The following is a 12,065-nucleotide window of genomic DNA, read 5'->3' as shown; positions in this document are numbered from 1 at the left end:
TACTGACTTTGATTGTTAAGGGGGCCTGAAAGGTCTGTGCTTTTCCAGTGCTATCCGGAAACTAGCGACTGAGGATTGACTGTGTCCTGAACACCTGGTAATGTCTCAGGAGAGCAAAATCCCTGTGAAGTAGGTGCGATTGGCTCCAATTTTATAGACGTGGAGCTGGGGACCGGGAGGGCAAATACTGCCGAGGCTGTGTGGCTGGTAGGTGGTGGTATGCGGCCTTGACTCTGGCCTCTGCTCATGCTCCTCATGCAATACCTATGGCTTTCCAGTGTACGAGACAGTTTTACATGGGACTTTTGCTCTACGACACAGAAGCATTTTTTTTTTTAAGATTTTTATTTATTTATTTATTTATTTGACAGAGAGAGATCACAGTAGACAGAGAGGCAGGCAGAGAGAGAGAGAGGGAAGCAGGTTCCCTGCCGAGCAGAGAGCCTGATGCGGCACTCGATTCCAGGACCCCGAGATCATGACCTGAGCTGAAGGCAGCAGCTTAACCCACTGAGCCACCCAGGGTCCCTGACACAGAAGCATTTTTATGCATGTATTTTCTGAGTTCAAATAACTTTCGAAGCAAATCCATGAGAATGTTGAAATTATTTTTTTAACTAGAAAGCATTTTATTGTTTGTAAATAGAGTTTTTTATTTATTGTTTTTAAAAATTCTATTTATTTGTCAGAGAGAGAGAAAGCACAAACAGGGGGAGGGGCAGAGGGAGAAGCAGACTCCCCACTGAGCAGGGAGCCCAATGTGGGACCCGATCCCAGGACCTGAGCTGAAGGCAGACGCTTAACCAACTGAGACACCCAGGTGTCCCAACAGATAGCATTCGAAATCTAAGGTTATATGCACCAATCCCCTCATCCAGTAGTATATTTCTGTGTTTGGCTTTGGTTGCACCAGATACAGAAATGTTAATTTCATCCATCTTAGAATTTGCAACTAACAGCAGTTTTATTTTAACAGCCCTCCTTCCAATCCCAGATATTCTTTGCTTACACAGCCGTGACAAGGACTCTAGCTCTACGAGCATGAGAGCAGCCCCGATGGCTCCCATTCACACACGAAGGGTCTGTATCATCACACATTTGCGCCTGGAACACATCTGAGGATGCATGTGGTGTTACTAGAGTTCTGAATGTTCAGTTACTGGAGTAGGTTTTAAATATGCACTCTTTAAAAAAAAAATAGATTTTATTTATTTATTTGCCAGAGAGAAACAGTGAAAGAGAGAACACAAGCAGGGGGAATTGGGAGAGGGAGAAGCAGGCTTCCCACTGAGCAGGGAGCCCAATTTGGGGCTCAATCCCAGCACCCCGGGATCATGACCTGAGCTGAAGGCAGACGCTTAACCCACTGAGCCACCCAGGCGCCCCTTAAATATGTACTCTAAAGGGGAGGTTAGAATTACACCTTTGTGGAGTTACTTTGCCCCCCAGAACATGTCTGAAGAACTACGGATTTCCTCCAGAAGTCAGTCCAGAAGCTGTTCACCTTATTAGTAACTGCTGCATGTGGCTTTTCTGACCTTGGAGTGGAGTAGGTGGGGTGGGGAACAGTGTCCCCTTTGGACAGGAAAGGGCACCATTTCAGTTGAAGTTCACACTCCCTGTTCAACAGCTCAGCTGTCCCCCAAATCCTGTGTGAGTAGCCTAAGGGTCCCCCTCCTGGGCTCACCCTTGCCACCTTGAAAAAGGCCATCAGGGGCAAGGAACCCCTGGTGCAAGGCAGCTGTGTTCTAAAAACAAAACAATGCCACTGGAATGGGCGGAGGAAGCTTGGGCACCATCTGAAGGGAAGCTCATCCTTCTTTCAAAACCATGTCTGTGTATGCGTGCTTCCCAAACGTCCCCGGACTTGAAACATGGAAATGAGAATGTGTATGCTCCCATTCCCTCCCACTGGGGCAACTCAACTGAAGAGGGTGCGGGGGCCAGGGGCAATGGACATGGGGACTGTGGCTGCTTCAGAGTGTCCCCCAAACAGCCCCAGAGCTGGAGGGATCAGTTTGGGTCTTTGCTGTGTGTGAGCTAGTCCCAGGTCTGTAGTTCGGAAGCCCTGAACTGGAGCATAAGTGTTAGATAGTATGTTCGTTTATTTGGTTTTAGAACATGGATCAAATTCCTTCATTTTGCAGATGGAAAATGGAGGCCCTGAGAGTTTCATTCACTTGCTTATCCCCACTGTGATCCTGCGCCCCCTCCCAGCCCCTGTGCTACTTCTGTTGCTCTAGTTATCATTTCAAATGGAAGGTACAGCTACTGCCTCTGTCCCCCACATGCATTTCTTCTTACTCAGCATCTAGTCAGCTAGTTTCCAGAAACTTCTGTGGAAGGTCACTGATGATCTTCTTGCTAAATTTTCGTTCTCCGTGCACTCTCCATTTGTTTGATGAGTCCTTCCCCACCCCTGGGAACTCCTAAACTCCTTAGATGCCTTGCTTTCCTGCTCCCATACTTCTTGGTGTCCTTCCCCGACTCTTCTTGTCCTGACCCTTGAACTGTGGTGAAGCCCCGAAGTTTGCATTCCACACTCCTTCAGAGAACAGGTATCCCAGGTGTAAATACCAGCTGTGCCTTCTGAAGTTTCTCAGATTTTTCATATGTGTCCTTCCCCCTTAGCTGACCGCAGCTTATTGCATGTCCCATCATTAGCACATGGGTACACCCCCAGATAACCTCAGCCCCATTTCTCTATGGCACCACCCTCCTTTCCTTGTTCCTCTGTCTCAAAGCCTTAGTCACCCTTAACAACTCTCCTTGTCAACCAATATGGTTATTTGATCATTAAACATTTTCTTGTGCACCTGGGTGGCTTAAGTCAGTTAAGCATCTGCCTTCAGCTCAGATCATGATCCCAGAGTCCCAGGACTGAGTCCCACATCAGGCTCCCGATCAGTGGGGAGTTTACTTTTCCGTCTGACCTTCTCCGTTCTTGTGCTTTCTCTCTCTCTCTCTCTCAAATAAATAAGATCTTAAAAAAAAAAAAAAATCAGTGAAGCTCCACGTGTGTAAGTATCTTTGCTTACTTGTTCTCACCTTTTTGTAGGATACTCTTCTAAAATTATTCTGTTGGCATTTAAAAGGACACGTTTAAAGTGCACATTTAAAGTGTTGCTAGCTTGGGGGACGCCTGGGTGGCTCAGTTGGTTGGACAACTGCCTTCGGATCAGGTCATGATCCTGGAGTCCCAGGATCAAGTCCCGCATCGGGCTCCCAGCTCCACGGGGAGTCTGCTTCTCTCTCTGCCCTTCTCCTCACTCATGCTCTCTCTCACTGTCTCTCTCCCAAAAAAATAAATAAAATCTTAAAAAAAAAAAAAACTATTAAAAAAAAAAAAGTGTTGCTAGCTTGGGATGCCTGGGTGGCTCAGTTGGTTAAGCCACTGCCCTCCACTCTGGTTATGATCCCGGGGTCCTGGGATCAAGTCCCACACTGGGCTTCTTACTCAGCGGGGAGCCTGCTTCTCCCTCTGCCTCTGCCTGCTTGTGCCCTCTCTCTCTCTCTCTCTTTCTCTCTGACAAATACATAAATAAATAAAATCTTTAAAAATAAAATCTTTCTAGCCCTTGCCAAAACATCCTCTAAAGAGATGGTTTCACACTTGCTCTTATCAACAGCATGTGTGACCCCCCCACACACACACCTTACGGGCCCGAGATGTTTTTTCCTGCTTCTCGATCTAGAGGATATAGTTGTAGTTCTGCCTCTAGAAACTCAGTAAGCAGAAGTTCCCCTTTGGGTTTCGTTACATAAAACCAAATGTGATTCAACCGGGCCTATATCTTGCAGCAAGGAAGCTTACTTAGGAAGCAAGAGCCCTGTGGCTTCCCTCGTGGTCAGGGCTCCTGGAGGATGTGCTTTGTTGGTTCACCCATGAAAGCAAAGGTTATCCTTTGTGTATGAGAGAGGTAATAGTTTGATATTAAATTGAGCCTCTTTTCTTCTTTATCTCTCCCCTCTGCCCACCACTCCAGTCACAGGCAGTCCTATATGCACTGTCCTCAGGAGGGAACATACAGAGATGTCATAGCTTAAATCCTTAGCTTCGGAACTACATAGACTTTTGTGATTCTGGAGTAGAGAGGAAAGTCTTGAGAGGTCTTGAAAGTGTGGAGGTCCATGCGAGAGTATTGGGATAGCACTGTGTTTGGGTTTTGTTTCTTATTCTAAAAGTGTACCTTTAATTTTTTTTAAGATTTTATTTATTTATTTGACAGAGCAAGAGAGGGAATACAAGCAGGGGGAGTGGGAGAGGAAGAAACAGACTTTTCATTGAGCAGAGCCCGATGCAGGGCTTGATCCGGGGACCCTGGGATCATGACCCAACCTGAAGGCAGACACTTAGTGACTAAGCCACCCACGTACCCCTAAATTTTTTTTAAGTAATCTCTATGTGGGGCTTGAACTCACAACCCGGAGATCAAGAGTTGCATGTTCTCCCAACTGAGCCAGCCAGGTGCCCCTACCTTTATGTTTCAAGAGACAAAATTCTGGAAGTCTTGGCATACCAGCCACACCATCATCACTGTGCATTTTGACATAACTATTTTTTTCCATTTTAAAAGAAAGAGGGTTTTGACTATCAGGAAAGGAAAAACTAGAGGAAATATAAATTGGCTTAGAGGCTGAAGTCCACTGAGAAGAATTCCAGAACCCCACCACTCTGGGCTGAGCCCTCTGGGTGTATAAGAGACACCCCCCTAATTTTGAGGGAAATACTGATCTAGAAGCTATTTGCCTGGCTTGCTTTGATCAATCTAGGAGAACTCATGCCCCATAGAGGAGCCTGGAGGAGGTAGAAAGGAAGCACCTGAGGGAGAAGAAACAGTGTCTGACAGGCTTAGGGGAGGGTGTGCCCCACAGAGCCTCTCACACCCCATCATGGGCAGACGATGGCTCCCAAGCAGCCTGAGTTCCCAGAGGTAATGAAAGGGCCAGCTCACTGGAAGACCTCTTGCACAGGACAACTATGATGCAGAAAGCGTGGCTTATGGCTATGAAAAGTAGCCTTCCATGGCCAAGCCAAACAAGCTCTCCTTAATGGAGGCCAAAGAGGTAGGAAGGTGACCATGGACCAGGCCCTCACCCCAGCCACCTCACCCCTGCTGACCATGGACCAGGCCCTCACCCCAGCCACCTCACCCCTGCTGTCACCATGTCAGAATAAGCCTCCCTAGATGCCACCCAGGCAAAAGAGAATAAGAACAGTGATTACCTAAAAGCCACTAGTCATTTCTAGAAGATAGGAAACTAAACTGAGTTAGCAATACAGTTCTCCATTGGGAGAATATGGAGGCACATGAGCTCAACTGAGTCCTGTTAAAAAAAATTAAAACATTAAAAAAAATAAAAACATTATCCTCTCATCTGCCAGAGCACACAGTCATGAAACAACCCCATCCCAAGTGAAGAGGAGAATTAAGAGCTTGTCACCATAAACTTGACATGGCATTTCCAGCCAAGAGCATGGCTGGAAGCCAGCCACCCTACCTCTTGCTTCCCTTGGTCACCAGGGTAACAGCTCTGCAGGACGCATGTCCAGCCGTGGAACCGACTCCAGAAGGGATTGAACTTGGAGCCTTGGCCATGTCTGCAGTGCCCTCTACCTAATGAAGCTAAGCCAGAAGAGAAGGACGACCACCAGATCTCTGCCATGATGTCTCAAGATCTAGTCCGAGACTTAGGCAAACTCGAGGAAATATGATTGGATTCCAACAATGGCCTTTATCCCTACAGTTCGGGCAGCCTGAGGCCTTCCTGGCTGGGGCCACCAAAAGCTCCCAAGATTGACCACGAAGCAGGTGGCATTAGGTAAAGAGGATGCTTCACAGTCTATCCCTCAGTCATAAGCAAAGACCATCCGAGCTCCCAGCCTTGGCCTGTTGTTCCTCTGTCTTCTCCCCCTCTCTTCTTTGCCTGCCTATTTCTTCCTCGGTGCTTTAAAATCAGCACATGTGCTACTTCCTCCAGAAATCTTTCCCCAAGCCTCACCTCCCTCTTTGCCCGAGCTGGGTGGAGCTCTCTTTGTGCTCCCACGCTCTCTACCTCTCATACAGTAGGTGCTGGTCGAATGAATGAGTCTTGTGGGAGAGCGGACACTCAAATTCAAAACAGATTTTGGTAAGAGCTATCAGCCTTTGGAGCAGAGCTAAATGTGTTCTGGTGGAATGAGGCCATAAATAGTATTTCAACTAGGAGCACAGAGCCCAGAGTTTTCAATGTTTGTGTGTGATGAAAGGCCCGGGCCTAGCTTGTGTTACCTGCTCTTTGGATTACAAGTGTGTAGAAGGACAGGCAGGTATCGTGTCCTAGGTGGAAGCCTATCTTGGGGGGTAGAAGATGATGATACCTGACATTCTAGAAACTCCTGCTTCCAACACGGCCTGCTAACTGCAGAAGGCCCCTTTTCTGACCTGGCAGCCCTGGCCCCAGGAGGGTGCCACGCAGACAGCATTGATGCTAACAGGTTAGCTGATATCTGTGGGATATCAGGTCTGCCTTTCAGCCTTCAAAAACAAGGCATTGAGGGGCCCTGGGTAGCTTAGTTGGTTAAGCGTTGGCCCTCGGCTCAGGTCTTAATCTCTGGGTCCGGGGATAGAGTCCCTTGTTGGTCTCCCTGCTCAGCAGGGAGTCTGCTTCTCCCTGCCCCCCCTCCCCCCTGCTCGTGCTCTCTCTTGCTCATTCTCAAATAAATAAATAAAATGTTTAAAACAGCAACAACACAAAAACAAAGCACTGAGATGGGACTTGGGTGACATTTGATGGTACTGGTGGAGCAGAAGTTCCAGCTGAGGCCTAGGTGGAGTATCCCATCAACCCCAGGTCCAGACAGCCTCTTTCCATACAGGACCCGAGAGCCTCTTAAAGAAGTCCTAGGAGAAGTGGCAGAAAGCTGGGCCTGGCTCAGTGGGGAGGGATTTGGAATTCAAAGGGGTTTTTTAGTTGTGTATCTTTTACTATTCACTCCTTGGCCTAGCCCTGCAGGGTTCAAGTTCTAATCCTAGTGCGAGAAGCTGGCAAAAAGGAAGCCATGCTTCTCCAGGACCACCCTCCAAATTAACCTCCCCCCACCATCAGGGTTGGCAGCAGCGCCCAGGGCTTTGGATAGTGCCTGGTGAGGGGCAGAGGCACAGTACCCACGACGGCATGGTGGATCCCCAGGCGCCTGGTGGATCCGAGGGTGGTTTCAGCAAGGGCAGCCTGCCAGGGGACCGTGGTGGGTCACCTTCATGGGACACCATCACACAACTTAGCAGAACCAGAGGCAGGGGTAGTGAGGGGACAGGAAAAAGAAAATTGACGGCAGGCTTCTCATGTGTGTGACCAGATTTACTTATGAGCACATGAGAGACACCTTCAGAGATTTCCAGAAATACCTGTCAGGGGTTGGGGTCATCCCACAAAAGCGCAGGGCAAGAGGCAGGAAAATGCTAGCGCCCCTCCCCCCGCAGGGATATGGCGTGGGAAAACATGAGAAGCAGTTTTTCTTTGGTCCCTCTCCTCTCACCCCACGTTCTTCCCCCACCCCTGGCTAATTTTCAGCTGAGACTCAGAACTGAAAAACATTTCTTCAAAGGCACGTAAATGTCTTCAGCAAGTATGGAGAGTTCCCAGTTGTACATAGCTGCAAACCACAGCCGCCTCCTGCCTGCGTCTACTCAGCTTTGAACTTGGGGGAGGAGAAGAATGCACTTTGGGGCTACAGCTCCCGGGAAGGGAAGGGACACCTTGGCTCAGATCTTCACCGTGGAGCCAACTGGCCGCCTCCACGGGCTCCCACTCACTGTCTCTCCCCTCACAGCCCAGGCAAGCGCAAATCCTGGGGTGGTCCTAAAACACCACGATGTCTCCCTGCGTCCTCTGGAGTGTGACCGCACAGACCTGCTGTGTGTTCCCCAGGGATGGTGACCGCACACCCTTCTATCCTGCCTTTCCGCCAGGGAGCCAAGGGTCTTAACTTCAATTGCTCAACTCAGAGCGATTTTTCTGGGCTGCAAATCCTTGTTCAGTGTGAATACACAGGACGGAGCCAGGAGCGCAAGTGTATTGATGCCGCTCCAAGGAGGCCGTGTGCCCCAGCTCTCTGCAAAATCCCATCTGGGTTTTATTTTGCAGAGGCCATGGCTTTTTTCTGTGTAACTAGGGAGCTTTTGGGAGTATTGCTCTCAGCAAACAAATAGGATAGAGGAGCATAGAGTCTGTGTCTGGGGTCAAGGGGATCCCCACACAGGGGACACCAGCCTGACTCCCGCCCAATCCGCAATCAGCTTCTAAGTTCAGTGTCGCCCCCCGCTGGGCTGAGCCGGAGGTTTCTCCACCCAGTTGAAAGGTCAGAGAAGGAGCTGATCTCTGCCCCCAGGCGCATTTCCCTCTGACATCGCCAAGCCAGAACCTTGGGATCCCTTGGCTCTCTCTGGTGGAGGCTATCTTTGTGAGCGCCAGGGGCTCAGGGTTAGAAACTGACCTCACCACGCCTGTGCACACACACTCCCGCGAGTGGTGTCGTTTCCAAGGATCCCCTTTTTAATTCAGCTCCTTTTTTTTTTTTTTTTAAAGATTTTATTTATTTGTTTGACAGAGAGAGAGACACAGTGAGAGAGGAAACACAAGCGGGGGAGCGGGAGAGGGAGATGCAGGCTTCCCGCTGAGCAGGAAGGCCAATGCGGGGGCCCAAGCCCAAGACCCTGGGATCATGACCTGAGCCGAAGGCAGAGAAGCTTAACGACTGAGCCACCCAGGTGCCCCAGTTCAGTTCCTCCTTTTAACTGAATCCAGCAGGTCACTTTTGATGTTCTTTGAAAACTATCATCTTAGCCCTAAAATACTTACGGAAAAAAAGTTTCATTTTTTGGAAAGCATTTGGCTTGATGGGGGGCAGATGAAGGAAAGGAAGGACCTGCTTCCACGGTAAGGCAAATCCACCGCATCAAGAATTCCAGAACCCTGGGACCCAAGGGGCTGGGGTGACAAGGTGCCATGAGGCAAGGGGCACAAGCCAGCATGCTGGACCCCTGGGTGTTCTTAATCTGCTGTCTGGCTGGGTTTACTGAAGACCAGCTGTTCCAAAACAATAAGCTGTGGCAGTTGGGGGCCGGGGCGGGGTGGGGGGGAGGTCCTGCCCTGTGCTTGTCTGACTCAACTCCATTCAGGCATCTGCTTAATTTAGTGCAGAAAAAGGGAAAATGCAGGATTGGCATCATCGATCGGCATCTTTTGTTTCTCAGACGCCTCTGAGAAAGGCCTTAGGCCAGAAGCCAAGTCCTGTGAGGACACTGGTCTCTGTGACCCAGGCAGGGGGACCATGGCCCTGGCCAGCTGTGGAACGCCAGTGTGAAGAAGAGGCCACTCTTCAATAGGCTCTGCGGTCTTGTCTGGTGTCATGGAGTCCCCCCACCCCCGATTTCTAGGTGAGTCCCGGCAATCCCTCAAAAGAAGGCCTATCTTTAGAGGCTGACCAGGGGTGGGTAAAGGTGGGACCCATTGTCCTTCTCCAGCTCTGGTTAGAGATTTTTATTCATTTTTTAAAGATTTTATTTATTTATTTGAGAGAGAGACCGTGAGAGAGAGCATGAGCGAGGAGAAGGTCAGAGGGAGAAGCAGACTCCCCATGGATCCGGGAGCCCAATGTGGGACTCGATCCCGGGACTCTGGGATCATGACCTGAGCTGAAGGCAGTCGTCCAACCAACTGAGCCACCCAGGCGTCCCTGGTTAGAGATTTTTAAAGAAGCGTCCTTGGGAAAGCAATCGGTAATAAGACGAGGACAACGATGAGCACAGGTCATGGAGCTCTTCCAAAGGACAACCATACGAACTCACAGTATGAGCTCATTGCTTGGGCAGAGCAGATATAGCTGCCTTCCAGGCTGAGGGGCGTGGCTCCCTCATAGCGACAGAGGACATCCCCCTGATCTCACACTCAGGACACATGGGCAGGTCGAAGCTGGATGGTGAGAGCATCTCTGCTGTCTCCACCAGGAATGGTGAGTTGGTGGAGATACCAGAGTGGGCAGGATGTTCCCTGCCTTCCCCTCGGTCGTCATGAGACTTCCAATCTGCTCGGACTTCCCTTTGAGCTTTGACTTCCCTTTGACTTCATAGACAGTCTGATGGGGGGTAGAAACCTGGGATTCCTCCTCATTGTCTTTGGATTAGCTGGGAGCCAGCAGAAGACCCGAATTTGGTGCGGCTTATGCAGAGGGAGCACCTGTTTCTGGGGAATCTGGGTGGGTCTCCAACTCTGCTTCTTCATCAGTGTCCAGACCTGGGGCTGGATTCGTCTTCAAGCCCCTCCACAATTTTTTCTGTGTGTGAACCAATACTGGGTTCCTCTGCGGGGAAGGAGGCCACAGTGGACCATTGGCTTATGCTTCAGGAACTCATTGGCATTTGTCCTGGATGATGCCTGAGGACCGTCCTCTGGGTTCAGAAAGCCCTGCCTAACCTCTACTTGAAGGGTTCTTAGAATGTAGCTGGGAATGCTGGGGGGCAAATTCCCTCCAGGGCGCCAAGTCCTCCCACAATCAACAGACCACGCTTTCCACAATGCCAAGAAGCACGCCCATTCTTCCCGTGGTGCCCCGGTGTTGAAGGCAGCCTGGGAGGTGCAGATGGTGGGAGCAGCATGGGCAGGAAGGAACAGCGGCGTACTTGGCCCAGCTTCTAAGGCCCACTGCTAACAGTTCATCCTTGCACTAACCACTGGTCCAAGACTGTGCCCTGTTGACTTTGTAATCCATTCTCACAGTAAATGAATGAGCGACCTCCCAGGACACAGGCATGTGCCAGGTTTTATTTTCCAGGGAAGGGAATGATCCAAGGCAAGCGGCCTCCTACCTGTTATGTGATTTGGACCAAGTCAATTCCCTTTTCTGTTACTTCAAAATGATGAGTGAGGAAGGTAGGAGGGCTGAACTTTGCCAGGAGAAACTCTAACATTGACCCACTCTGAATTCTGGCTTTAACCGGTCCCAAGCGCGGGGACCTGTTTTTGCCAGGACGTAGACTGCCCGGGGTGGGGGGTGGGGCACAGGACACAGCGCCTCTCAGGGCTGGCACGTGCCAGCTGGGTCTAGGTGCGGCTCCAGCTCCAAGCCCTGAGCTAAACACCCATCAGAAACTCCCAGAGGAGGGTGGCTGGTGGGGGTGGGAGCTTCCAGCATTTACTGAAAAGCATGAAGGGCTCTGGGAGCAAAAGTCCTAGATTTGAGGATAGCCCAGTTCTACAGCTGGCGGTACTGAACCGAGTTCCCACTGAGATGGAGTCTCTCTGTCAAAGTAAAGAAAGGAGGAATCCCCCAATCTGGTTCTTAGAAAGGAAGTTATGAATGAAAACTAGGGCCCCCACCTATTAGAGCCCCTAGCCCATTAGACAGCCCTTGGGCAGCCTACTGAGCTCGTGTCATTCGAGGTCCCAGTCTGCGCCCACTGCAGAATTTTCCCCTCTGGTGTGGTCACAGCATGTTCAGCTGAGCCGCCAGACCAGGGAGGGATGCGGGTCCCCCTCCTGGAGTCCCCTGAGGATACTCGGAGTAGGTCTTCTCCTCCGGGGCAGAAGTGAGAGCCGGAGACACAGAGAGCCCGCAAGGCTGAGCCAAGAGGCGTTTGGAGCCATACGAGGCGCATTAACTATTAATAATTTCCAGTTGTTTGCTCGCTGGGTTCGGCCGGCTCCCCAGGCCTCCGCAGGCCGGGACTCCACTCTGGCTCTCCAGACCGCCAGGGCTCCCCACTAGCGCCCGCCGGGCCCTGCCGGGCCAGGGCCAGGGGCCAGGGCGCCAAGAGGAGCCTGGTGCGAGCAGGGTCCCGCATCCACCTGTAGCGGGGAGCGGGGTGGCGGCGGCGCTGGGGTGCCTGTCCCTCCCGAGGCGGAGTCCGCCCGGCGCCCCCAGCGCTCCCGAATCGGCCGCGCGAGGCGGACTGGGCGGCAGCGCCGAGTGGAACTCGGGCGGCGCACGGCGGGAGCGCAGCGGCCCCTGGCGCCGGGCCTCGCGGCTCGGCCGGTGCGGGTCGGTCCCCGCGCGCCGGGAGAGGCGGGGCGGGGCGGGGCGGAAG

Source organism: Mustela nivalis, assembly GCF_964662115.1.
Source record: "Mustela nivalis genome assembly, chromosome: 17".
Lineage (NCBI taxonomy): Eukaryota > Metazoa > Chordata > Mammalia > Carnivora > Mustelidae > Mustela > Mustela nivalis.
This window is presented reverse-complemented; position numbering follows the sequence as displayed.